This window comes from Leiobunum rupestre, chromosome 2, assembly GCF_980474605.1.
Source record: "Leiobunum rupestre chromosome 2, qqLeiRupe1.1.hap1, whole genome shotgun sequence".
Lineage (NCBI taxonomy): Eukaryota > Metazoa > Arthropoda > Arachnida > Opiliones > Sclerosomatidae > Leiobunum > Leiobunum rupestre.
This window is the reverse complement of record NC_143385.1, coordinates 43,621,222-43,647,715: the sequence shown is the minus strand read 5'-3', so window position 1 is coordinate 43,647,715 and position 26,494 is coordinate 43,621,222. Positions and strand designations below refer to the sequence as shown.

The following is a 26,494-nucleotide window of genomic DNA, read 5'->3' as shown; positions in this document are numbered from 1 at the left end:
TAAAGAAAAGTTCGGTCGAATGGGAAAGTATTGAAAAAAAGTTCGGTCGAATGGGAAAGTATTAAAGAAAAGTTCGGTCGAATGGGAAAGTATTAAAGAAAAGTTCGGTCGAATGGGAAAGTATTAAAAAAAAGTTCGGTCGAATGGGAAAGTATTAAAGAAAAGTTCGGTCGAATGGGAAAGTAAAAAAAAGTTCGGTCGAATGGGAAAGTATTAAAGAAAAGTTCGGTCGAATGGGAAAGTATTAAAAAAAAGTTCGGTCGAATGGGAAAGTATTAAAGAAAAGTTCGGTCGAATGGGAAAGTATTAAAGAAAAGTTCGGTCGAATGGGAAAGTATTAAAGAAAAGTTCGGTCGAATGGGAAAGTATTAAAAAGGTTCGGTCGAATGGGAAAGTTAAAAAAAATTCGGTCGAATGGGAAAGTATTAAAAAAAGTTCGGTCGAATGGGAAAGTATTAAAGAAAAGTTCGGTCGAATGGGAAAGTATTAAAAAAAGTTCGGTCGAATGGGAAAGTATTAAAAAAAGTTCGGTCGAATGGGAAAGTATTAAAGAAAAGTTCGGTCGAATGGGAAAGTATTAAAAAAAGTTCGGTCGAATGGGAAAGTATTAAAGAAAAGTTCGGTCGAATGGGAAAGTATTAAAGAAAAGTTCGGTCGAATGGGAAAGTATTAAAGAAAAGTTCGGTCGAATGGGAAAGTATTAAAGAAAAGTTCGGTCGAATGGGAAAGTATTAAAAAGGTTCGGTCGAATGGGAAAGTTAAAAAAAATTCGGTCGAATGGGAAAGTATTAAAAAAAGTTCGGTCGAATGGGAAAGTATTAAAGAAAAGTTCGGTCGAATGGGAAAGTATTAAAAAAGTTCGGTCGAATGGGAAAGTATTAAAGAAAAGTTCGGTCAAATGGGAAAGTATTAAAGAAAAGTTCGGTCGAATGGGAAAGTATTAAAAAAAGTTCGGTCGAATGGGAAAGTATTAAAGAAAAGTTCGGTCGAATGGGAAATTATTAAAAAAAAGTTCGGTCGAATGGGAAAGTATTAAAGAAAAGTTCGGTCGAATGGGAAAGTATTAAAAAGGTTCGGTCGAATGGGAAAGTATTAAAGAAAAGTTCGGTCGAATGGGAAAGTATTAAAAAAAGTTCGGTCGAATTGGAAAGTATTAAAAAAGTTCGGTCGAATGGGAAAGTATTGAAAAAAGTTCGGTCGAATGGGAAAGTATTAAAGAAAAGTTCGGTCGAATGGGAAAGTATTAAAGAAAAGTTCGGTCGAATGGGAAAGTATTAAAGAAAAGTTCGGTTGAATGGGAAAGTATTAAAAAAAGTTCGGTCGAATGGGAAAGTATTAAAAAAAAGTTCTGTCGAATGGGAAAGTATTAAAGAAAAGTTCGGTCGAATGGGAAAGTATTAAAAAAAAGTTCGGTCGAATGGGAAAGATTTAAAAAAAAGTTCGGTCGAATGGGAAAGTATTAAAAAAGTTCGGTCGAATGGGAAAGTATTAAAGAAAAGTTCGGTCAAATGGGAAAGTATTAAAGAAAAGTTCGGTCGAATGGGAAAGTTTTAAAAAAAGTTCGGTCGAATGGGAAAGTATTAAAGAAAAGTTCGGTCGAATGGGAAATTATTAAAAAAAAGTTCGGTCGAATGGGAAAGTATTAAAAAAGTTCGGTCGAATGGGAAAGTATTGAAAAAAGTTCGGTCGAATGGGAAAGTATTAAAGAAAAGTTCGGTCGAATGGGAAAGTATTAAAGAAAAGTTCGGTCGAATGGGAAAGTATTAAAGAAAAGTTCGGTTGAATGGGAAAGTATTAAAAAAAGTTCGGTCGAATGGGAAAGTATTAAAAAAAAGTTCTGTCGAATGGGAAAGTATTAAAGAAAAGTTCGGTCGAATGGGAAAGTATTAAAAAAAAGTTCGGTCGAATGGGAAAGTATTAAAGAAAAGTTCGGTCGAATGGGAAAGTATTAAAGAAAAGTTCGGTCGAATGGGAAAGTATTAAAAAAAAGTTCTGTCGAATGGGAAAGTATTAAAGAAAAGTTCGGTCGAATGGGAAAGTATTAAAAAAAAGTTCGGTCGAATGGGAAAGATTTAAAAAAAAGTTCGGTCGAATGGGAAAGTATTAAAAAAGTTCGGTCGAATGGGAAAGTATTAAAGAAAAGTTCGGTCAAATGGGAAAGTATTAAAGAAAAGTTCGGTCGAATGGGAAAGTTTTAAAAAAAGTTCGGTCGAATGGGAAAGTATTAAAGAAAAGTTCGGTCGAATGGGAAAGTATTAAAGAAAAGTTCGGTCGAATGGGAAAGTATTGAAAAAAAGTTCGGTCGAATGGGAAAGTATTAAAGAAAAGTTCGGTCGAATGGGAAAGTATTAAAAAAAGTTCGGTCGAATTGGAAAGTATTAAAAAAGTTCGGTCGAGTGGGAAAGTATTGAAAAAAGTTCGGTCGAATGGGAAAGTATTAAAGAAAAGTTCGGTCGAATGGGAAAGTATTAAAAAGGTTCGGTCGAATGGGAAAGTTAAAAAAATTCGGTCGAATGGGAAAGTATTAAAAAAAGTTCGGTCGAATGGGAAAGTATTAAAGAAAAGTTCGGTCGAATGGGAAAGTATTAAAAAAAAGTTCGGTCGAATGGGAAAGTATTGAAGAAAAGTTCGGTCGAATGGGAAAGTATTAAAGAAAAGTTCGGTCGAATGGGAAAGTATTAAAGAAAAGTTTGGTCGAATGGGAAAGTATTAAAAAAGTTCGGTCGAATGGGAAAGTATTAAAGAAAAGTTCGGTTGAATGGGAAAGTATTAAAAAAAGTTCGGTTGAATGGGAAAGTATTAAAAAAAGTTCGGTCGAATGGGAAAGTATTAAAAAAAAGTTCGGTCGAATGGGAAAGATTTAAAAAAAAGTTCGGTCGAATGGGAAAGTATTAAAAAAGTTCGGTCGAATGGGAAAGTATTAAATAAAAGTTCGGTCGAATGGGAAAGTATTGAAAAAAAGTTCGGTCGAATGGGAAAGTATTAAAGAAAAGTTCGGTCGAATGGGAAAGTATTAAAAAAAGTTCGGTCGAATTGGAAAGTATTAAAAAAGTTCGGTCGAATGGGAAAGTATTGAAAAAAGTTCGGTCGAATGGGAAAGTATTAAAGAAAAGTTCGGTCGAATGGGAAAGTATTAAAGAAAAGTTCGGTCGAATGGGAAAGTATTAAAGAAAAGTTCGGTTGAATGGGAAAGTATTAAAAAAAGTTCGGTCGAATGGGAAAGTATTAAAAAAAAGTTCTGTCGAATGGGAAAGTATTAAAGAAAAGTTCGGTCGAATGGGAAAGTATTAAAGAAAAGTTCGGTCGAATGGGAAAGTATTAAAGAAAAGTTCGGTCGAATGGGAAAGTATTAAAAAAAAGTTCGGTCGAATGGGAAAGTATTAAAAAAAAAGTTCGGTCGAATGGGAAAGTATTAAAGAAAAGTTCGGTCGAATGGGAAAGTATTAAAAAAAAGTTCGGTCGAATGGGAAAGTATTAAAGAAAAGTTCGGTCGAATGGGAAAGTATTAAAAAAAGTTCGGTCGAATGGGAAAGTATTAAAGAAAAGTTCGGTCGAATGGGAAAGTATTAAAGAAAAGTTCGGTCGAATGGGAAAGTATTAAAGAAAAGTTCGGTTGAATGGGAAAGTATTAAAAAAAGTTCGGTTGAATGGGAAAGTATTAAAAAAAGTTCGGTCGAATGGGAAAGTATTAAAAAAAAGTTCGGTCGAATGGGAAAGATTTAAAAAAAAGTTCGGTCGAATGGGAAAGTATTAAAAAAGTTCGGTCGAATGGGAAAGTATTAAAAAAAGTTCGGTCGAATGGGAAAGTATTAAACAAAAGTTCGGTCGAATGGGAAAGTATTAAAGAAAAGTTCGGTCGAATGGGAAAGTATTAAAGAAAAGTTCGGTCGAATGGGAAAGTATTAAAGAAAAGTTCGGTTGAATGGGAAAGTATTAAAAAAAGTTCGGTCGAATGGGAAAGTATTAAAAAAAAGTTCTGTCGAATGGGAAAGTATTAAAGAAAAGTTCGGTCGAATGGGAAAGTATTAAAAAAAAGTTCGGTCGAATGGGAAAGATTTAAAAAAAAGTTCGGTCGAATGGGAAAGTATTAAAGAAAAGTTCGGTCGAATGGGAAAGTATTGAAAAAAAGTTCGGTCGAATGGGAAAGTATTAAAGAAAAGTTCGGTCGAATGGGAAAGTATTAAAAAAAGTTCGGTCGAATTGGAAAGTATTAAAAAAGTTCGGTCGAGTGGGAAAGTATTGAAAAAAGTTCGGTCGAATGGGAAAGTATTAAAGAAAAGTTCGGTCGAATGGGAAAGTATTAAAAAGGTTCGGTCGAATGGGAAAGTTAAAAAAAATTCGGTCGAATGGGAAAGTATTAAAAAAAGTTCGGTCGAATGGGAAAGTATTAAAGAAAAGTTCGGTCGAATGGGAAAGTATTAAAAAAGTTCGGTCGAATGGGAAAGTATTAAAGAAAAGTTCGGTCAAATGGGAAAGTATTAAAGAAAAGTTCGGTCGAATGGGAAAGTATTAAAGAAAAGTTCGGTCGAATGGGAAAGTATTAAAGAAAAGTTCGGTCGAATGGGAAAGTATTAAAGAAAAGTTCGGTCGAATGGGAAAGTATTAAAAAAAGTTCGGTCGAATGGGAAAGATTTAAAAAAAAGTTCGGTCGAATGGGAAAGTATTAAAAAAGTTCGGTCGAATGGGAAAGTATTAAAGAAAAGTTCGGTCAAATGGGAAAGTATTAAAGAAAAGTTCGGTCAAATGGGAAAGTATTAAAGAAAAGTTCGGTCGAATGGGAAAGTTTTAAAAAAAGTTCGGTCGAATGGGAAAGTATTAAAGAAAAGTTCGGTCGAATGGGAAATTATTAAAAAAAAGTTCGGTCGAATGGGAAAGTATTAAAAAAGTTCGGTCGAATGGGAAAGTATTGAAAAAAGTTCGGTCGAATGGGAAAGTATTAAAGAAAAGTTCGGTCTAATGGGAAAGTATTAAAGAAAAGTTCGGTCGAATGGGAAAGTATTAAAGAAAAGTTCGGTTGAATGGGAAAGTATTAAAAAAAGTTCGGTCGAATGGGAAAGTATTAAAAAAAAGTTCTGTCGAATGGGAAAGTATTAAAGAAAAGTTCGGTCGAATGGGAAAGTATTAAAAAAAAGTTCGGTCGAATGGGAAAGATTTAAAAAAAGTTCGGTCGAATGGGAAAGTATTAAAAAAGTTCGGTCGAATGGGAAAGTATTAAAGAAAAGTTCGGTCAAATGGGAAAGTATTAAAGAAAAGTTCGGTCGAATGGGAAAGTTTTAAAAAAAGTTCGGTCGAATGGGAAAGTATTAAAGAAAAGTTCGGTCGAATGGGAAAGTATTAAAGAAAAGTTCGGTCGAATGGGAAAGTATTGAAAAAAGTTCGGTCGAATGGGAAAGTATTAAAGAAAAGTTCGGTCGAATGGGAAAGTATTAAAAAAAGTTCGGTCGAATTGGAAAGTATTAAAAAAGTTCGGTCGAGTGGGAAAGTATTGAAAAAAGTTCGGTCGAATGGGAAAGTATTAAAGAAAAGTTCGGTCGAATGGGAAAGTATTAAAAAGGTTCGGTCGAATGGGAAAGTTAAAAAAAATTCGGTCGAATGGGAAAGTATTAAAAAAAGTTCGGTCGAATGGGAAAGTATTAAAGAAAAGTTCGGTCGAATGGGAAAGTATTAAAAAAAAGTTCGGTCGAATGGGAAAGTATTGAAGAAAAGTTCGGTCGAATGGGAAAGTATTAAAGAAAAGTTCGGTCGAATGGGAAAGTATTAAAGAAAAGTTTGGTCGAATGGGAAAGTATTAAAAAAGTTCGGTCGAATGGGAAAGTATTAAAGAAAAGTTCGGTTGAATGGGAAAGTATTAAAAAAAGTTCGGTTGAATGGGAAAGTATTAAAAAAAGTTCGGTCGAATGGGAAAGTATTAAAAAAAAGTTCGGTCGAATGGGAAAGATTTAAAAAAAAGTTCGGTCGAATGGGAAAGTATTAAAAAAGTTCGGTCGAATGGGAAAGTATTAAATTAAAGTTCGGTCGAATGGGAAAGTATTGAAAAAAAGTTCGGTCGAATGGGAAAGTATTAAAGAAAAGTTCGGTCGAATGGGAAAGTATTAAAAAAAGTTCGGTCGAATTGGAAAGTATTAAAAAAGTTCGGTCGAATGGGAAAGTATTGAAAAAAGTTCGGTCGAATGGGAAAGTATTAAAGAAAAGTTCGGTCGAATGGGAAAGTATTAAAGAAAAGTTCGGTCGAATGGGAAAGTATTAAAGAAAAGTTCGGTTGAATGGGAAAGTATTAAAAAAAGTTCGGTCGAATGGGAAAGTATTAAAAAAAAGTTCTGTCGAATGGGAAAGTATTAAAGAAAAGTTCGGTCGAATGGGAAAGTATTAAAGAAAAGTTCGGTCGAATGGGAAAGTATTAAAGAAAAGTTCGGTCGAATGGGAAAGTATTAAAAAAAAGTTCGGTCGAATGGGAAAGTATTAAAAAAAAAGTTCGGTCGAATGGGAAAGTATTAAAGAAAAGTTCGGTCGAATGGGAAAGTATTAAAAAAAAGTTCGGTCGAATGGGAAAGTATTAAAGAAAAGTTCGGTCGAATGGGAAAGTATTAAAAAAGTTCGGTCGAATGGGAAAGTATTAAAGAAAAGTTCGGTCGAATGGGAAAGTATTAAAGAAAAGTTCGGTCGAATGGGAAAGTATTAAAGAAAAGTTCGGTTGAATGGGAAAGTATTAAAAAAAGTTCGGTTGAATGGGAAAGTATTAAAAAAAGTTCGGTCGAATGGGAAAGTATTAAAAAAAGTTCGGTCGAATGGGAAAGATTTAAAAAAAAGTTCGGTCGAATGGGAAAGTATTAAAAAAGTTCGGTCGAATGGGAAAGTATTAAAAAAAATTCGGTCGAATGGGAAAGTATTAAACAAAAGTTCGGTCGAATGGGAAAGTATTAAAGAAAAGTTCGGTCGAATGGGAAAGTATTAAAGAAAAGTTCGGTCGAATGGGAAAGTATTAAAGAAAAGTTCGGTTGAATGGGAAAGTATTAAAAAAAGTTCGGTCGAATGGGAAAGTATTAAAAAAAAGTTCTGTCGAATGGGAAAGTATTAAAGAAAAGTTCGGTCGAATGGGAAAGTATTTAAAAAAAGTTCGGTCGAATGGGAAAGATTTAAAAAAAAGTTCGGTCGAATGGGAAAGTATTAAAGAAAAGTTCGGTCGAATGGGAAAGTATTGAAAAAAAGTTCGGTCGAATGGGAAAGTATTAAAGAAAAGTTCGGTCGAATGGGAAAGTATTAAAAAAAGTTCGGTCGAATTGGAAAGTATTAAAAAAGTTCGGTCGAGTGGGAAAGTATTGAAAAAAGTTCGGTCGAATGGGAAAGTATTAAAGAAAAGTTCGGTCGAATGGGAAAGTATTAAAAAGGTTCGGTCGAATGGGAAAGTTAAAAAAAATTCGGTCGAATGGGAAAGTATTAAAAAAAGTTCGGTCGAATGGGAAAGTATTAAAGAAAAGTTCGGTCGAATGGGAAAGTATTAAAAAAAAGTTCGGTCGAATGGGAAAGTATTAAAGAAAAGTTCGGTCGAATGGGAAAGTATTAAAGAAAAGTTCGGTCGAATGGGAAAGTATTAAAGAAAAGTTTGGTCGAATGGGAAAGTATTAAAAAAGTTCGGTCGAATGGGAAAGTATTAAAGAAAAGTTCGGTTGAATGGGAAAGTATTAAAAAAAGTTCGGTTGAATGGGAAAGTATTAAAAAAAGTTCGGTCGAATGGGAAAGTATTAAAAAAGTTCGGTCGAATGGGAAAGTATTAAAGAAAAGTTCGGTCAAATGGGAAAGTATTAAAGAAAAGTTCGGTCGAATGGGAAAGTTTTAAAAAAAGTTCGGTCGAATGGGAAAGTATTAAAGAAAAGTTCGGTCGAATGGGAAAGTATTAAAGAAAAGTTCGGTCGAATGGGAAAGTATTGAAAAAAAGTTCGGTCGAATGGGAAAGTATTAAAGAAAAGTTCGGTCGAATGGGAAAGTATTAAAAAAAGTTCGGTCGAATTGGAAAGTATTAAAAAAGTTCGGTCGAGTGGGAAAGTATTGAAAAAAGTTCGGTCGAATGGGAAAGTATTAAAGAAAAGTTCGGTCGAATGGGAAAGTATTAAAAAGGTTCGGTCGAATGGGAAAGTTAAAAAAATTCGGTCGAATGGGAAAGTATTAAAAAAAGTTCGGTCGAATGGGAAAGTATTAAAGAAAAGTTCGGTCGAATGGGAAAGTATTAAAAAAAAGTTCGGTCGAATGGGAAAGTATTGAAGAAAAGTTCGGTCGAATGGGAAAGTATTAAAGAAAAGTTCGGTCGAATGGGAAAGTATTAAAGAAAAGTTTGGTCGAATGGGAAAGTATTAAAAAAGTTCGGTCGAATGGGAAAGTATTAAAGAAAAGTTCGGTTGAATGGGAAAGTATTAAAAAAAGTTCGGTTGAATGGGAAAGTATTAAAAAAAGTTCGGTCGAATGGGAAAGTATTAAAAAAAAGTTCGGTCGAATGGGAAAGATTTAAAAAAAAGTTCGGTCGAATGGGAAAGTATTAAAAAAGTTCGGTCGAATGGGAAAGTATTAAATAAAAGTTCGGTCGAATGGGAAAGTATTGAAAAAAAGTTCGGTCGAATGGGAAAGTATTAAAGAAAAGTTCGGTCGAATGGGAAAGTATTAAAAAAAGTTCGGTCGAATTGGAAAGTATTAAAAAAGTTCGGTCGAATGGGAAAGTATTGAAAAAAGTTCGGTCGAATGGGAAAGTATTAAAGAAAAGTTCGGTCGAATGGGAAAGTATTAAAGAAAAGTTCGGTCGAATGGGAAAGTATTAAAGAAAAGTTCGGTTGAATGGGAAAGTATTAAAAAAAGTTCGGTCGAATGGGAAAGTATTAAAAAAAAGTTCTGTCGAATGGGAAAGTATTAAAGAAAAGTTCGGTCGAATGGGAAAGTATTAAAGAAAAGTTCGGTCGAATGGGAAAGTATTAAAGAAAAGTTCGGTCGAATGGGAAAGTATTAAAAAAAAGTTCGGTCGAATGGGAAAGTATTAAAAAAAAAGTTCGGTCGAATGGGAAAGTATTAAAGAAAAGTTCGGTCGAATGGGAAAGTATTAAAAAAAAGTTCGGTCGAATGGGAAAGTATTAAAGAAAAGTTCGGTCGAATGGGAAAGTATTAAAAAAAGTTCGGTCGAATGGGAAAGTATTAAAGAAAAGTTCGGTCGAATGGGAAAGTATTAAAGAAAAGTTCGGTCGAATGGGAAAGTATTAAAGAAAAGTTCGGTTGAATGGGAAAGTATTAAAAAAAGTTCGGTTGAATGGGAAAGTATTAAAAAAAGTTCGGTCGAATGGGAAAGTATTAAAAAAAAGTTCGGTCGAATGGGAAAGATTTAAAAAAAAGTTCGGTCGAATGGGAAAGTATTAAAAAAGTTCGGTCGAATGGGAAAGTATTAAAAAAAGTTCGGTCGAATGGGAAAGTATTAAACAAAAGTTCGGTCGAATGGGAAAGTATTAAAGAAAAGTTCGGTCGAATGGGAAAGTATTAAAGAAAAGTTCGGTCGAATGGGAAAGTATTAAAGAAAAGTTCGGTTGAATGGGAAAGTATTAAAAAAAGTTCGGTCGAATGGGAAAGTATTAAAAAAAAGTTCTGTCGAATGGGAAAGTATTAAAGAAAAGTTCGGTCGAATGGGAAAGTATTAAAAAAAAGTTCGGTCGAATGGGAAAGATTTAAAAAAAAGTTCGGTCGAATGGGAAAGTATTAAAGAAAAGTTCGGTCGAATGGGAAAGTATTGAAAAAAAGTTCGGTCGAATGGGAAAGTATTAAAGAAAAGTTCGGTCGAATGGGAAAGTATTAAAAAAAGTTCGGTCGAATTGGAAAGTATTAAAAAAGTTCGGTCGAGTGGGAAAGTATTGAAAAAAGTTCGGTCGAATGGGAAAGTATTAAAGAAAAGTTCGGTCGAATGGGAAAGTATTAAAAAGGTTCGGTCGAATGGGAAAGTTAAAAAAAATTCGGTCGAATGGGAAAGTATTAAAAAAAGTTCGGTCGAATGGGAAAGTATTAAAGAAAAGTTCGGTCGAATGGGAAAGTATTAAAAAAGTTCGGTCGAATGGGAAAGTATTAAAGAAAAGTTCGGTCAAATGGGAAAGTATTAAAGAAAAGTTCGGTCGAATGGGAAAGTATTAAAGAAAAGTTCGGTCGAATGGGAAAGTATTAAAGAAAAGTTCGGTCGAATGGGAAAGTATTAAAGAAAAGTTCGGTCGAATGGGAAAGTATTAAAAAAAGTTCGGTCGAATGGGAAAGATTTAAAAAAAAGTTCGGTCGAATGGGAAAGTATTAAAAAAGTTCGGTCGAATGGGAAAGTATTAAAGAAAAGTTCGGTCAAATGGGAAAGTATTAAAGAAAAGTTCGGTCAAATGGGAAAGTATTAAAGAAAAGTTCGGTCGAATGGGAAAGTTTTAAAAAAAGTTCGGTCGAATGGGAAAGTATTAAAGAAAAGTTCGGTCGAATGGGAAATTATTAAAAAAAAGTTCGGTCGAATGGGAAAGTATTAAAAAAGTTCGGTCGAATGGGAAAGTATTGAAAAAAGTTCGGTCGAATGGGAAAGTATTAAAGAAAAGTTCGGTCGAATGGGAAAGTATTAAAGAAAAGTTCGGTCGAATGGGAAAGTATTAAAGAAAAGTTCGGTTGAATGGGAAAGTATTAAAAAAAGTTCGGTCGAATGGGAAAGTATTAAAAAAAAGTTCTGTCGAATGGGAAAGTATTAAAGAAAAGTTCGGTCGAATGGGAAAGTATTAAAAAAAAGTTCGGTCGAATGGGAAAGATTTAAAAAAAAGTTCGGTCGAATGGGAAAGTATTAAAAAAGTTCGGTCGAATGGGAAAGTATTAAAGAAAAGTTCGGTCAAATGGGAAAGTATTAAAGAAAAGTTCGGTCGAATGGGAAAGTTTTAAAAAAAGTTCGGTCGAATGGGAAAGTATTAAAGAAAAGTTCGGTCGAATGGGAAAGTATTAAAGAAAAGTTCGGTCGAATGGGAAAGTATTGAAAAAAAGTTCGGTCGAATGGGAAAGTATTAAAGAAAAGTTCGGTCGAATGGGAAAGTATTAAAAAAAGTTCGGTCGAATTGGAAAGTATTAAAAAAGTTCGGTCGAGTGGGAAAGTATTGAAAAAAGTTCGGTCGAATGGGAAAGTATTAAAGAAAAGTTCGGTCGAATGGGAAAGTATTAAAAAGGTTCGGTCGAATGGGAAAGTTAAAAAAAATTCGGTCGAATGGGAAAGTATTAAAAAAAGTTCGGTCGAATGGGAAAGTATTAAAGAAAAGTTCGGTCGAATGGGAAAGTATTAAAAAAAAGTTCGGTCGAATGGGAAAGTATTGAAGAAAAGTTCGATCGAATGGGAAAGTATTAAAGAAAAGTTCGGTCGAATGGGAAAGTATTAAAGAAAAGTTTGGTCGAATGGGAAAGTATTAAAAAAGTTCGGTCGAATGGGAAAGTATTAAAGAAAAGTTCGGTTGAATGGGAAAGTATTAAAAAAAGTTCGGTTGAATGGGAAAGTATTAAAAAAAGTTCGGTCGAATGGGAAAGTATTAAAAAAAAGTTCGGTCGAATGGGAAAGATTTTAAAAAAAGTTCGGTCGAATGGGAAAGTATTAAAAAAGTTCGGTCGAATGGGAAAGTATTAAATAAAAGTTCGGTCGAATGGGAAAGTATTGAAAAAAGTTCGGTCGAATGGGAAAGTATTAAAGAAAAGTTCGGTCGAATGGGAAAGTATTAAAAAAAGTTCGGTCGAATTGGAAAGTATTAAAAAAGTTCGGTCGAATGGGAAAGTATTGAAAAAAGTTCGGTCGAATGGGAAAGTATTAAAGAAAAGTTCGGTCGAATGGGAAAGTATTAAAGAAAAGTTCGGTCGAATGGGAAAGTATTAAAGAAAAGTTCGGTTGAATGGGAAAGTATTAAAAAAAGTTCGGTCGAATGGGAAAGTATTAAAAAAAAGTTCTGTCGAATGGGAAAGTATTAAAGAAAAGTTCGGTCGAATGGGAAAGTATTAAAGAAAAGTTCGGTCGAATGGGAAAGTATTAAAGAAAAGTTCGGTCGAATGGGAAAGTATTAAAAAAAAGTTCGGTCGAATGGGAAAGTATTAAAAAAAAAGTTCGGTCGAATGGGAAAGTATTAAAGAAAAGTTCGGTCGAATGGGAAAGTATTAAAAAAAAGTTCGGTCGAATGGGAAAGTATTAAAGAAAAGTTCGGTCGAATGGGAAAGTATTAAAAAAGTTCGGTCGAATGGGAAAGTATTAAAGAAAAGTTCGGTCGAATGGGAAAGTATTAAAGAAAAGTTCGGTCGAATGGGAAAGTATTAAAGAAAAGTTCGGTTGAATGGGAAAGTATTAAAAAAAGTTCGGTTGAATGGGAAAGTATTAAAAAAAGTTCGGTCGAATGGGAAAGTATTAAAAAAAGTTCGGTCGAATGGGAAAGATTTAAAAAAAAGTTCGGTCGAATGGGAAAGTATTAAAAAAGTTCGGTCGAATGGGAAAGTATTAAAAAAAGTTCGGTCGAATGGGAAAGTATTAAACAAAAGTTCGGTCGAATGGGAAAGTATTAAAGAAAAGTTCGGTCGAATGGGAAAGTATTAAAGAAAAGTTCGGTCGAATGGGAAAGTATTAAAGAAAAGTTCGGTTGAATGGGAAAGTATTAAAAAAAGTTCGGTCGAATGGGAAAGTATTAAAAAAAAGTTCTGTCGAATGGGAAAGTATTAAAGAAAAGTTCGGTCGAATGGGAAAGTATTTAAAAAAAGTTCGGTCGAATGGGAAAGATTTAAAAAAAAGTTCGGTCGAATGGGAAAGTATTAAAGAAAAGTTCGGTCGAATGGGAAAGTATTGAAAAAAAGTTCGGTCGAATGGGAAAGTATTAAAGAAAAGTTCGGTCGAATGGGAAAGTATTAAAAAAAGTTCGGTCGAATTGGAAAGTATTAAAAAAGTTCGGTCGAGTGGGAAAGTATTGAAAAAAGTTCGGTCGAATGGGAAAGTATTAAAGAAAAGTTCGGTCGAATGGGAAAGTATTAAAAAGGTTCGGTCGAATGGGAAAGTTAAAAAAAATTCGGTCGAATGGGAAAGTATTAAAAAAAGTTCGGTCGAATGGGAAAGTATTAAAGAAAAGTTCGGTCGAATGGGAAAGTATTAAAAAAAAGTTCGGTCGAATGGGAAAGTATTAAAGAAAAGTTCGGTCGAATGGGAAAGTATTAAAGAAAAGTTCGGTCGAATGGGAAAGTATTAAAGAAAAGTTTGGTCGAATGGGAAAGTATTAAAAAAGTTCGGTCGAATGGGAAAGTATTAAAGAAAAGTTCGGTTGAATGGGAAAGTATTAAAAAAAGTTCGGTTGAATGGGAAAGTATTAAAAAAAGTTCGGTCGAATGGGAAAGTATTAAAAAAAAGTTCGGTCGAATGGGAAAGATTTAAAAAAAGTTCGGTCGAATGGGAAAGTATTAAAAAAGTTCGGTCGAATGGGAAAGTATTAAAGAAAAGTTCGGTCAAATGGGAAAGTATTAAAGAAAAGTTCGGTCGAATGGGAAAGTATTAAAAAAAGTTCGGTCGAATGGGAAAGTATTAAAGAAAAGTTCGGTCGAATGGGAAATTATTAAAAAAAAGTTCGGTCGAATGGGAAAGTATTAAATAAAAGTTCGGTCGAATGGGAAAGTATTGAAAAAAGTTCGGTCGAATGGGAAAGTATTAAAGAAAAGTTCGGTCGAATGGGAAAGTATTAAAAAAAGTTCGGTCGAATTGGAAAGTATTAAAAAAGTTCGGTCGAATGGGAAAGTATTGAAAAAAGTTCGGTCGAATGGGAAAGTATTAAAGAAAAGTTCGGTCGAATGGGAAAGTATTAAAGAAAAGTTCGGTCGAATGGGAAAGTATTAAAGAAAAGTTCGGTTGAATGGGAAAGTATTAAAAAAAGTTCGGTCGAATGGGAAAGTATTAAAAAAAAGTTCTGTCGAATGGGAAAGTATTAAAGAAAAGTTCGGTCGAATGGGAAAGTATTAAAGAAAAGTTCGGTCGAATGGGAAAGTATTAAAGAAAAGTTCGGTCGAATGGGAAAGTATTAAAGAAAAGTTCGGTCGAATGGGAAAGTATTAAAAAAAGTTCGGTCGAATGGGAAAGTATTAAAAAAAAGTTCGGTCGAATGGGAAAGTATTAAAGAAAAGTTCGGTCGAATGGGAAAGTATTAAAAAAAAGTTCGGTCGAATGGGAAAGTATTAAAGAAAAGTTCGGTCGAATGGGAAAGTATTAAAAAAAGTTCGGTCGAATGGGAAAGTATTAAAGAAAAGTTCGGTCGAATGGGAAAGTATTAAAGAAAAGTTCGGTCGAATGGGAAAGTATTAAAGAAAAGTTCGGTTGAATGGGAAAGTATTAAAAAAAGTTCGGTTGAATGGGAAAGTATTAAAAAAAGTTCGGTCGAATGGGAAAGATTTAAAAAAAAGTTCGGTCGAATGGGAAAGTATTAAAAAAGTTCGGTCGAATGGGAAAGTATTAAAAAAAGTTCGGTCGAATGGGAAAGTATTAAACAAAAGTTCGGTCGAATGGGAAAGTATTAAAGAAAAGTTCGGTCGAATGGGAAAGTATTAAAGAAAAGTTCGGTCGAATGGGAAAGTTAAAAAAGTTCGGTCGAATGGGAAAGTATTAATAAAAGTTCGGTTGAATGGGAAAGTATTAATAAAAGTTCGGTTGAATGGGAAAGTATTAAAAAAAAGTTCGGTCGAATGGGAAAGTATTAATAAAAAGTTCGGTCGAATGGGAAAGTATTAAAGAAAAGTTCGGTCGAATGGGAAAGTATTAAAGAAAAGTTCGGTCGAATGGGAAAGTATTAAAGAAAAGTTCGGTCGAATGGGAAAGTATTAAAAAAAGTTCGGTCGAATGGGAAAGTATTAAAGAAAAGTTCGGTCGAATGGGAAAGTATTAAAAAAAAGTTCGGCCGAATGGGAAAGTATTAAAAAAAAGTTCGGTCGAATGGGAAAGTATTAAAGAAAAGTTCGGTCGAATGGGAAAGTATTAAAGAAAAGTTCGGTCGAATGGGAAAGTATTAAAGAAAAGTTCGGTCGAATGGGAAAGTATTAAAAGGGTTCGGTCGAATGGGAAAGTATTAAAAAAGTTCGGTCGAATGGGAAAGTATTAAAAAAAGTTCGGTCGAATGGGAAAGTATTAAAGAAAAGTTCGGTCGAATGGGAAAGTATTAAAGAAAAGTTCGGTCGAATGGGAAAGTATTAAAGAAAAGTTCGGTCGAATGGGAAAGTATTAAAGAAAAGTTCGGTCGAATGGGAAAGTATTAAAAAAGTTCGGTCGAATGGGAAAGTATTGAAAAAAAGTTCGGTCGAATGGGAAAGTATTGAAAAAAGTTCGGTCGAATGGGAAAGTATTAAAGAAAAGTTCGGTCGAATGGGAAAGTATTGAAAAAAAGTTCGGTCGAATGGGAAAGTATTAAAAAAATTCGGTCGAATGGGAAAGTATTAAAAAAAAGTTCGGTCGAATGGGAAAGTATTAAAAAAAGTTCGGTCGAATGGGAAAGTATTAAAGAAAAGTTCGGTCGAATGGGAAAGTATTAAAAAAAAGTTCGGCCGAATGGGAAAGTATTAAAAAAAAGTTCGGTCGAATGGGAAAGTATTAAAGAAAAGTTCGGTCGAATGGGAAAGTATTAAAGAAAAGTTCGGTCGAATGGGAAAGTATTAAAGAAAAGTTCGGTCGAATGGGAAAGTATTAAAGAAAAGTTCGGTCGAATGGGAAAGTATTAAAAAAGTTCGGTCGAATGGGAAAGTATTGAAAAAAGTTCGGTCGAATGGGAAAGTATTGAAAAAAGTTCGGTCGAATGGGAAAGTATTAAAGAAAAGTTCGGTCGAATGGGAAAGTATTGAAAAAAAGTTCGGTCGAATGGGAAAGTATTAAAAAAATTCGGTCGAATGGGAAAGTATTAAAAAAAAGTTCGGTCGAATGGGAAAGTATTAAAAAAAGTTCGGTCGAATGGGAAAGTATTTAAGAAAAGTTCGGTCGAATGGGAAAGTATTAAAAAAAAGTTCGGCCGAATGGGAAAGTATTAAAAAAAAAGTTCGGTCGAATGGGAAAGTATTAAAGAAAAGTTCGGTCGAATGGGAAAGTATTAAAGAAAAGTTCGGTCGAATGGGAAAGTATTAAAGAAAAGTTCGGTCGAATGGGAAAGTATTAAAAAAATTCGGTCGAATGGGAAAGTATTAAAGAAAAGTTCGGTCGAATGGGAAAGTATTAAAGAAAAGTTCGGTCGAATGGGAAAGTATTAAAAAGGTTCGGTCGAATGGGAAAGTATTAAAAAAGTTCGGTCGAATGGGAAAGTATTAAAAAAAGTTCGGTCGAATGGGAAAGTATTAAAAAAAGTTCGGTCGAATGGGAAAGTATTAAAGAAAAGTTCGGTCGAATGGGAAAGTATTAAAGAAAAGTTCGGTCGAATGGGAAAGTATTAAAGAAAAGTTCGGTCGAATGGGAAAGTATTAAAGAAAAGTTCGGTCGAATGGGAAAGTATTAAAAAAGTTCGGTCGAATGGGAAAGTATTGAAAAAAAGTTCGGTCGAATGGGAAAGTATTGAAAAAAGTTCGGTCGAATGGGAAAGTATTAAAGAAAAGTTCGGTCGAATGGGAAAGTATTAAAAAAATTCGGTCGAATGGGAAAGTATTAAAGAAAAGTTCGGTCGAATGGGAAAGTATTAAAGAAAAGTTCGGTCGAATGGGAAAGTATTAAAAGGGTTCGGTCGAATGGGAAAGTATTAAAAAAGTTCGGTCGAATGGGAAAATATTAAAAAAAGTTCGGTCGAATGGGAAAGTATTAAAGAAAAGTTCGGTCGAATGGGAAAGTATTAAAAAAGTTCGGTCGAATGGGAAAGTATTAAAGAAAAGTTCGGTCAAATGGGAAAGTATTAAAGAAAAGTTCGGTCGAATGGGAAAGTATTAAAGAAAAGTTCGGTCGAATGGGAAAGTATTAAAGAAAAGTTCGGTCGAATGGGAAAGTATTAAAGAAAAGTTCGGTCGAATGGGAAATTAAAAAAAGTTCGGTCGAATGGGAAATTATTAAAGAAAAGTTCGGTCGAATGGGAAAGTATTAAAGAAAAGTTCGGTCGAATGGGAAAGTATTAAAAAAAGTTCGGTCGAATGGGAAAGTATTAAAGAAAAGTTCGGTCGAATGGGAAAGTATTAAGAAAAGTTCGGTCGAATGGGAAAGTATTGAAAAAAAATTCGGTCGAATGGGAAAGTATTGAAAAAAAATTCGGTCGAATGGGAAAGTATTGAAAAAAAATTCGGTCGAATGGGAAAGTATTAAAGAAAAGTTCGGTCGAATGGGAAAGTATTAAAGAAAAGTTCGGTCGAATGGGAAAGTATTAAAGAAAAGTTCGGTCGAATGGGAAAGTATTAAAGAAAAGTTCGGTCGAATGGGAAAGTATTAAAGAAAAGTTCGGTCGAATGGGAAAGTATTAAAGAAAAGTTCGGTCGAATGGGAAAGTATTAAAGAAAAGTTCGGTTGAATGGGAAAGTATTAAAAAAAGTTCGGTCGAATGGGAAAGTATTAAAGAAAAGTTCGGTCGAATGGGAAAGTATTAAAAAAAAGTTCGGTCGAATGGGAAAGTATTGAAAAAAAATTCGGTTGAATGGGAAAGTATTAATAAAAGTTCGGTTGAATGGGAAAGTATTAATAAAAGTTCGGTTGAATGGGAAAGTATTAAAAAAAAGTTCGGTCGAATGGGAAAGTATTAAAAAAAAGTTCGGTCGAATGGGAAAGTATTAAAGAAAAGTTCGGTCGAATGGGAAAGTATTAAAGAAAAGTTCGGTCGAATGGGAAAGTATTAAAGAAAAGTTCGGTCGAATGGGAAAGTATTGAAAAAAAATTCGGTTGAATGGGAAAGTATTAATAAAAGTTCGGTTGAATGGGAAAGTATTAATAAAAGTTCGGTTGAATGGGAAAGTATTAAAAAAAAGTTCGGTCGAATGGGAAAGTATTAAAAAAAGTTCGGTCGAATGGGAAAGTATTAAAGAAAAGTTCGGTCGAATGGGAAAGTATTAAATAAAAGTTCGGTCGAATGGGAAAGTATTAAATAAAAGTTCGGTCGAATGGGAAAGTATTGAAAAAAAATTCGGTTGAATGGGAAAGTATTAATAAAAGTTCGGTTGAATGGGAAAGTATTAATAAAAGTTCGGTTGAATGGGAAAGTATTAAAAAAAAGTTCGGTCGAATGGGAAAGTATTAAAAAAAGTTCCGTCGAATGGGAAAGTATTAAAGAAAAGTTCGGTCGAATGGGAAAGTATTAAATAAAAGTTCGGTCGAATGGGAAAGTATTAAATAAAAGTTCGGTCGAATGGGAAAGTATTAAAGAAAAGTTCGGTCGAATGGGAAAGTATTAAAGAAAAGTTCGGTCGAATGGGAAAGTATGGAAAAAAGTTCGGTCGAATGGGAAAGTATTAAAGAAAAGTTCGGTCGAATGGGAAAGTATTAAAGAAAAGTTCGGTCGAATGGGAAAGTATTAAAGAAAAGTTCGGTTGAATGGGAAAGTATTAGAAAAAGTTCGGTCGAATGGGAAAGTATTAAAGAAAAGTTCGGTCGAATGGGAAAGTATTAAAAAAGTTCGGTTGAATGGGAAAGTATTAATAAAAGTTCGGTTGAATGGGAAAGTATTAATAAAAGTTCGGTTGAATGGGAAAGTATTAAAAAAAAGTTCGGTCGAATGGCAAATTATTAAAAAAAAGTTCGGTCGAATGGGAAAGTATTAAAGAAAAGTTCGGTCGAATGGGAAAGTATTAAAAAAGTTCGGTCGAATGGGAAAGTATTAAAAAAGTTCGGTCGAATTGGAAAGTATTAAAGAAAAGTTCGGTCGAATGGGAAAGTATTAAAGAAAAGTTCGGTCGAATGGGAAAGTATTTAAAAAGTTCGGTCGAATGGGAAAGTATTAAAGAAAAGTTCGGTTGAATGGGAAAGTATTAAAAAAAGTTCGGTCGAATGGGAAAGTATTAAACAAAAGTTCGGTCGAATGGGAAAGTATTAAAGAAAAGTTCGGTCGAATGGGAAAGTATTAAAGAAAAGTTCGGTCGAATGGGAAAGTTAAAAAAGTTCGGTCGAATGGGAAAGTATTAATAAAAGTTCGGTTGAATGGGAAAGTATTAATAAAAGTTCGGTTGAATGGGAAAGTATTAAAAAAAAGTTCGGTCGAATGGGAAAGTATTAATAAAAAGTTCGGTCGAATGGGAAAGTATTAAAGAAAAGTTCGGTCGAATGGGAAAGTATTAAAGAAAAGTTCGGTCGAATGGGAAAGTATTAAAGAAAAGTTCGGTCGAATGGGAAAGTATTAAAGAAAAGTTCGGTCGAATGGGAAAGTATTAAAGAAAAGTTCGGTCGAATGGGAAAGTATTAAAGAAAAGTTCGGTTGAATGGGAAAGTATTAAAAAAAGTTCGGTTGAATGGGAAAGTATTAAAAAAAGTTCGGTCGAATGGGAAAGTATTAAAAAAAGTTCGGTCGAATGGGAAAGATTTAAAAAAAAGTTCGGTCGAATGGGAAAGTATTAAAAAAGTTCGGTCGAATGGGAAAGTATTAAAAAAAGTTCGGTCGAATGGGAAAGTATTAAACAAAAGTTCGGTCGAATGGGAAAGTATTAAAGAAAAGTTCGGTCGAATGGGAAAGTATTAAAGAAAAGTTCGGTCGAATGGGAAAGTATTAAAGAAAAGTTCGGTTGAATGGGAAAGTATTAAAAAAAGTTCGGTCGAATGGGAAAGTATTAAAAAAAAGTTCTGTCGAATGGGAAAGTATTAAAGAAAAGTTCGGTCGAATGGGAAAGTATTTAAAAAAAGTTCGGTCGAATGGGAAAGATTTAAAAAAAAGTTCGGTCGAATGGGAAAGTATTAAAGAAAAGTTCGGTCGAATGGGAAAGTATTGAAAAAAAGTTCGGTCGAATGGGAAAGTATTAAAGAAAAGTTCGGTCGAATGGGAAAGTATTAAAAAAAGTTCGGTCGAATTGGAAAGTATTAAAAAAGTTCGGTCGAGTGGGAAAGTATTGAAAAAAGTTCGGTCGAATGGGAAAGTATTAAAGAAAAGTTCGGTCGAATGGGAAAGTATTAAAAAGGTTCGGTCGAATGGGAAAGTTAAAAAAAATTCGGTCGAATGGGAAAGTATTAAAAAAAGTTCGGTCGAATGGGAAAGTATTAAAGAAAAGTTCGGTCGAATGGGAAAGTATTAAAAAAAAGTTCGGTCGAATGGGAAAGTATTAAAGAAAAGTTCGGTCGAATGGGAAAGTATTAAAGAAAAGTTCGGTCGAATGGGAAAGTATTAAAGAAAAGTTTGGTCGAATGGGAAAGTATTAAAAAAGTTCGGTCGAATGGGAAAGTATTAAAGAAAAGTTCGGTTGAATGGGAAAGTATTAAAAAAAGTTCGGTTGAATGGGAAAGTATTAAAAAAAGTTCGGTCGAATGGGAAAGTATTAAAAAAAAGTTCGGTCGAATGGGAAAGATTTAAAAAAAGTTCGGTCGAATGGGAAAGTATTAAAAAAGTTCGGTCGAATGGGAAAGTATTAAAGAAAAGTTCGGTCAAATGGGAAAGTATTAAAGAAAAGTTCGGTCGAATGGGAAAGTATTAAAAAAAGTTCGGTCGAATGGGAAAGTATTAAAGAAAAGTTCGGTCGAATGGGAAATTATTAAAAAAAAGTTCGGTCGAATGGGAAAGTATTAAATAAAAGTTCGGTCGAATGGGAAAGTATTGAAAAAAGTTCGGTCGAATGGGAAAGTATTAAAGAAAAGTTCGGTCGAATGGGAAAGTATTAAAAAAAGTTCGGTCGAATTGGAAAGTATTAAAAAAGTTCGGTCGAATGGGAAAGTATTGAAAAAAGTTCGGTCGAATGGGAAAGTATTAAAGAAAAGTTCGGTCGAATGGGAAAGTATTAAAGAAAAGTTCGGTCGAATGGGAAAGTATTAAAGAAAAGTTCGGTTGAATGGGAAAGTATTAAAAAAAGTTCGGTCGAATGGGAAAGTATTAAAAAAAAGTTCTGTCGAATGGGAAAGTATTAAAGAAAAGTTCGGTCGAATGGGAAAGTATTAAAGAAAAGTTCGGTCGAATGGGAAAGTATTAAAGAAAAGTTCGGTCGAATGGGAAAGTATTAAAGAAAAGTTCGGTCGAATGGGAAAGTATTAAAAAAAGTTCGGTCGAATGGGAAAGTATTAAAAAAAAGTTCGGTCGAATGGGAAAGTATTAAAGAAAAGTTCGGTCGAATGGGAAAGTATTAAAAAAAAGTTCGGTCGAATGGGAAAGTATTAAAGAAAAGTTCGGTCGAATGGGAAAGTATTAAAAAAAGTTCGGTCGAATGGGAAAGTATTAAAGAAAAGTTCGGTCGAATGGGAAAGTATTAAAGAAAAGTTCGGTCGAATGGGAAAGTATTAAAGAAAAGTTCGGTTGAATGGGAAAGTATTAAAAAAAGTTCGGTTGAATGGGAAAGTATTAAAAAAAGTTCGGTCGAATGGGAAAGATTTAAAAAAAAGTTCGGTCGAATGGGAAAGTATTAAAAAAGTTCGGTCGAATGGGAAAGTATTAAAAAAAGTTCGGTCGAATGGGAAAGTATTAAACAAAAGTTCGGTCGAATGGGAAAGTATTAAAGAAAAGTTCGGTCGAATGGGAAAGTATTAAAGAAAAGTTCGGTCGAATGGGAAAGTTAAAAAAGTTCGGTCGAATGGGAAAGTATTAATAAAAGTTCGGTTGAATGGGAAAGTATTAATAAAAGTTCGGTTGAATGGGAAAGTATTAAAGAAAAGTTCGGTCGAATGGGAAAGTATTAAAGAAAAGTTCGGTCGAATGGGAAAGTATTAAAAAAAGTTCGGTCGAATGGGAAAGTATTAAAGAAAAGTTCGGTCGAATGGGAAAGTATTAAAAAAAAGTTCGGCCGAATGGGAAAGTATTAAAAAAAAGTTCGGTCGAATGGGAAAGTATTAAAGAAAAGTTCGGTCGAATGGGAAAGTATTAAAGAAAAGTTCGGTCGAATGGGAAAGTATTAAAGAAAAGTTCGGTCGAATGGGAAAGTATTAAAAAAAGTTCGGTCGAATGGGAAAGTATTAAAGAAAAGTTCGGTCGAATGGGAAAGTATTAAAAAAAAGTTCGGCCGAATGGGAAAGTATTAAAAAAAAGTTCGGTCGAATGGGAAAGTATTAAAGAAAAGTTCGGTCGAATGGGAAAGTATTAAAGAAAAGTTCGGTCGAATGGGAAAGTATTAAAGAAAAGTTCGGTCGAATGGGAAAGTATTAAAAGGGTTCGGTCGAATGGGAAAGTATTAAAAAAGTTCGGTCGAATGGGAAAGTATTAAAAAAAGTTCGGTCGAATGGGAAAGTATTAAAGAAAAGTTCGGTCGAATGGGAAAGTATTAAAGAAAAGTTCGGTCGAATGGGAAAGTATTAAAGAAAAGTTCGGTCGAATGGGAAAGTATTAAAGAAAAGTTCGGTCGAATGGGAAAGTATTAAAAAAGTTCGGTCGAATGGGAAAGTATTGAAAAAAAGTTCGGTCGAATGGGAAAGTATTGAAAAAAGTTCGGTCGAATGGGAAAGTATTAAAGAAAAGTTCGGTCGAATGGGAAAGTATTGAAAAAAAAGTTCGGTCGAATGGGAAAGTATTAAAAAAATTCGGTCGAATGGGAAAGTATTAAAAAAAAGTTCGGTCGAATGGGAAAGTATTAAAAAAAGTTCGGTCGAATGGGAAAGTATTAAAGAAAAGTTCGGTCGAATGGGAAAGTATTAAAAAAAAGTTCGGCCGAATGGGAAAGTATTAAAAAAAAGTTCGGTCGAATGGGAAAGTATTAAAGAAAAGTTCGGTCGAATGGGAAAGTATTAAAGAAAAGTTCGGTCGAATGGGAAAGTATTAAAGAAAAGTTCGGTCGAATGGGAAAGTATTAAAGAAAAGTTCGGTCGAATGGGAAAGTATTAAAAAAGTTCGGTCGAATGGGAAAGTATTGAAAAAAGTTCGGTCGAATGGGAAAGTATTGAAAAAAGTTCGGTCGAATGGGAAAGTATTAAAGAAAAGTTCGGTCGAATGGGAAAGTATTGAAAAAAAGTTCGGTCGAATGGGAAAGTATTAAAAAAATTCGGTCGAATGGGAAAGTATTAAAAAAAAGTTCGGTCGAATGGGAAAGTATTAAAAAAAGTTCGGTCGAATGGGAAAGTATTTAAGAAAAGTTCGGTCGAATGGGAAAGTATTAAAAAAAAGTTCGGCCGAATGGGAAAGTATTAAAAAAAAAGTTCGGTCGAATGGGAAAGTATTAAAGAAAAGTTCGGTCGAATGGGAAAGTATTAAAGAAAAGTTCGGTCGAATGGGAAAGTATTAAAGAAAAGTTCGGTCGAATGGGAAAGTATTAAAAAAATTCGGTCGAATGGGAAAGTATTAAAGAAAAGTTCGGTCGAATGGGAAAGTATTAAAGAAAAGTTCGGTCGAATGGGAAAGTATTAAAAAGGTTCGGTCGAATGGGAAAGTATTAAAAAAGTTCGGTCGAATGGGAAAGTATTAAAAAAAGTTCGGTCGAATGGGAAAGTATTAAAAAAAGTTCGGTCGAATGGGAAAGTATTAAAGAAAAGTTCGGTCGAATGGGAAAGTATTAAAGAAAAGTTCGGTCGAATGGGAAAGTATTAAAGAAAAGTTCGGTCGAATGGGAAAGTATTAAAGAAAAGTTCGGTCGAATGGGAAAGTATTAAAAAAGTTCGGTCGAATGGGAAAGTATTGAAAAAAAGTTCGGTCGAATGGGAAAGTATTGAAAAAAGTTCGGTCGAATGGGAAAGTATTAAAGAAAAGTTCGGTCGAATGGGAAAGTATTAAAAAAATTCGGTCGAATGGGAAAGTATTAAAGAAAAGTTCGGTCGAATGGGAAAGTATTAAAGAAAAGTTCGGTCGAATGGGAAAGTATTAAAAGGGTTCGGTCGAATGGGAAAGTATTAAAAAAGTTCGGTCGAATGGGAAAATATTAAAAAAAGTTCGGTCGAATGGGAAAGTATTAAAGAAAAGTTCGGTCGAATGGGAAAGTATTAAAAAAGTTCGGTCGAATGGGAAAGTATTAAAGAAAAGTTCGGTCAAATGGGAAAGTATTAAAGAAAAGTTCGGTCGAATGGGAAAGTATTAAAGAAAAGTTCGGTCGAATGGGAAAGTATTAAAGAAAAGTTCGGTCGAATGGGAAAGTATTAAAGAAAAGTTCGGTCGAATGGGAAATTAAAAAAAGTTCGGTCGAATGGGAAATTATTAAAGAAAAGTTCGGTCGAATGGGAAAGTATTAAAGAAAAGTTCGGTCGAATGGGAAAGTATTAAAAAAAGTTCGGTCGAATGGGAAAGTATTAAAGAAAAGTTCGGTCGAATGGGAAAGTATTAAGAAAAGTTCGGTCGAATGGGAAAGTATTGAAAAAAAATTCGGTCGAATGGGAAAGTATTGAAAAAAAATTCGGTCGAATGGGAAAGTATTAAAAAAAAGTTCGGTCGAATGGGAAAGTATTGAAAAAAAATTCGGTTGAATGGGAAAGTATTAATAAAAGTTCGGTTGAATGGGAAAGTATTAATAAAAGTTCGGTTGAATGGGAAAGTATTAAAAAAAAGTTCGGTCGAATGGGAAAGTATTAAAAAAAAGTTCGGTCGAATGGGAAAGTATTAAAGAAAAGTTCGGTCGAATGGGAAAGTATTAAAGAAAAGTTCGGTCGAATGGGAAAGTATTAAAGAAAAGTTCGGTCGAATGGGAAAGTATTGAAAAAAAATTCGGTTGAATGGGAAAGTATTAATAAAAGTTCGGTTGAATGGGAAAGTATTAATAAAAGTTCGGTTGAATGGGAAAGTATTAAAAAAAAGTTCGGTCGAATGGGAAAGTATTAAAAAAAGTTCGGTCGAATGGGAAAGTATTAAAGAAAAGTTCGGTCGAATGGGAAAGTATTAAATAAAAGTTCGGTCGAATGGGAAAGTATTAAATAAAAGTTCGGTCGAATGGGAAAGTATTGAAAAAAAATTCGGTTGAATGGGAAAGTATTAATAAAAGTTCGGTTGAATGGGAAAGTATTAATAAAAGTTCGGTTGAATGGGAAAGTATTAAAAAAAAGTTCGGTCGAATGGGAAAGTATTAAAAAAAGTTCCGTCGAATGGGAAAGTATTAAAGAAAAGTTCGGTCGAATGGGAAAGTATTAAATAAAAGTTCGGTCGAATGGGAAAGTATTAAATAAAAGTTCGGTCGAATGGGAAAGTATTAAAGAAAAGTTCGGTCGAATGGGAAAGTATTAAAGAAAAGTTCGGTCGAATGGGAAAGTATGGAAAAAAGTTCGGTCGAATGGGAAAGTATTAAAGAAAAGTTCGGTCGAATGGGAAAGTATTAAAGAAAAGTTCGGTCGAATGGGAAAGTATTAAAGAAAAGTTCGGTTGAATGGGAAAGTATTAGAAAAAGTTCGGTCGAATGGGAAAGTATTAAAGAAAAGTTCGGTCGAATGGGAAAGTATTAAAAAAGTTCGGTTGAATGGGAAAGTATTAATAAAAGTTCGGTTGAATGGGAAAGTATTAATAAAAGTTCGGTTGAATGGGAAAGTATTAAAAAAAAGTTCGGTCGAATGGCAAATTATTAAAAAAAAGTTCGGTCGAATGGGAAAGTATTAAAGAAAAGTTCGGTCGAATGGGAAAGTATTAAAAAAGTTCGGTCGAATGGGAAAGTATTAAAAAAGTTCGGTCGAATTGGAAAGTATTAAAGAAAAGTTCGGTCGAATGGGAAAGTATTAAAGAAAAGTTCGGTCGAATGGGAAAGTATTTAAAAAGTTCGGTCGAATGGGAAAGTATTAAAGAAAAGTTCGGTTGAATGGGAAAGTATTAAAAAAAGTTCGGTCGAATGGGAAAGTATTAAACAAAAGTTCGGTCGAATGGGAAAGTATTAAAGAAAAGTTCGGTCGAATGGGAAAGTATTAAAGAAAAGTTCGGTCGAATGGGAAAGTTAAAAAAGTTCGGTCGAATGGGAAAGTATTAATAAAAGTTCGGTTGAATGGGAAAGTATTAATAAAAGTTCGGTTGAATGGGAAAGTATTAAAAAAAAGTTCGGTCGAATGGGAAAGTATTAATAAAAAGTTCGGTCGAATGGGAAAGTATTAAAGAAAAGTTCGGTCGAATGGGAAAGTATTAAAGAAAAGTTCGGTCGAATGGGAAAGTATTAAAGAAAAGTTCGGTCGAATGGGAAAGTATTAAAGAAAAGTTCGGTCGAATGGGAAAGTATTAAAGAAAAGTTCGGTCGAATGGGAAAGTATTAAAGAAAAGTTCGGTCGAATGGGAAAGTTAAAAAAGTTCGGTCGAATGGGAAAGTATTAAAAAAAAGTTCGGCCAAATGGGAAAGTATTAAAAAAAAGTTCGGTCGAATGGGAAAGTATTAAAGAAAAGTTCGGTCGAATGGGAAAGTATTAAAAAAGTTCGGTCGAATTGGAAAGTATTAAAGAAAAGTTCGGTCGAATGGGAAAGTATTAAAGAAAAGTTCGGTCGAATGGGAAAGTATTTAAAAAGTTCGGTCGAATGGGAAAGTATTAAAG

At 34.0% G+C, this 26,494-nt stretch overlaps 1 protein-coding gene across 1 annotated transcript in view; it reads left to right on the top strand.

Moving 5' to 3' along the window:
• The window catches only part of LOC149957575 (cytochrome P450 3A24-like), a 491,496-nt gene that overhangs the window by 85,865 nt on the left and 379,137 nt on the right, over positions 1-26,494 (top strand). The window lies entirely within an intron of this gene.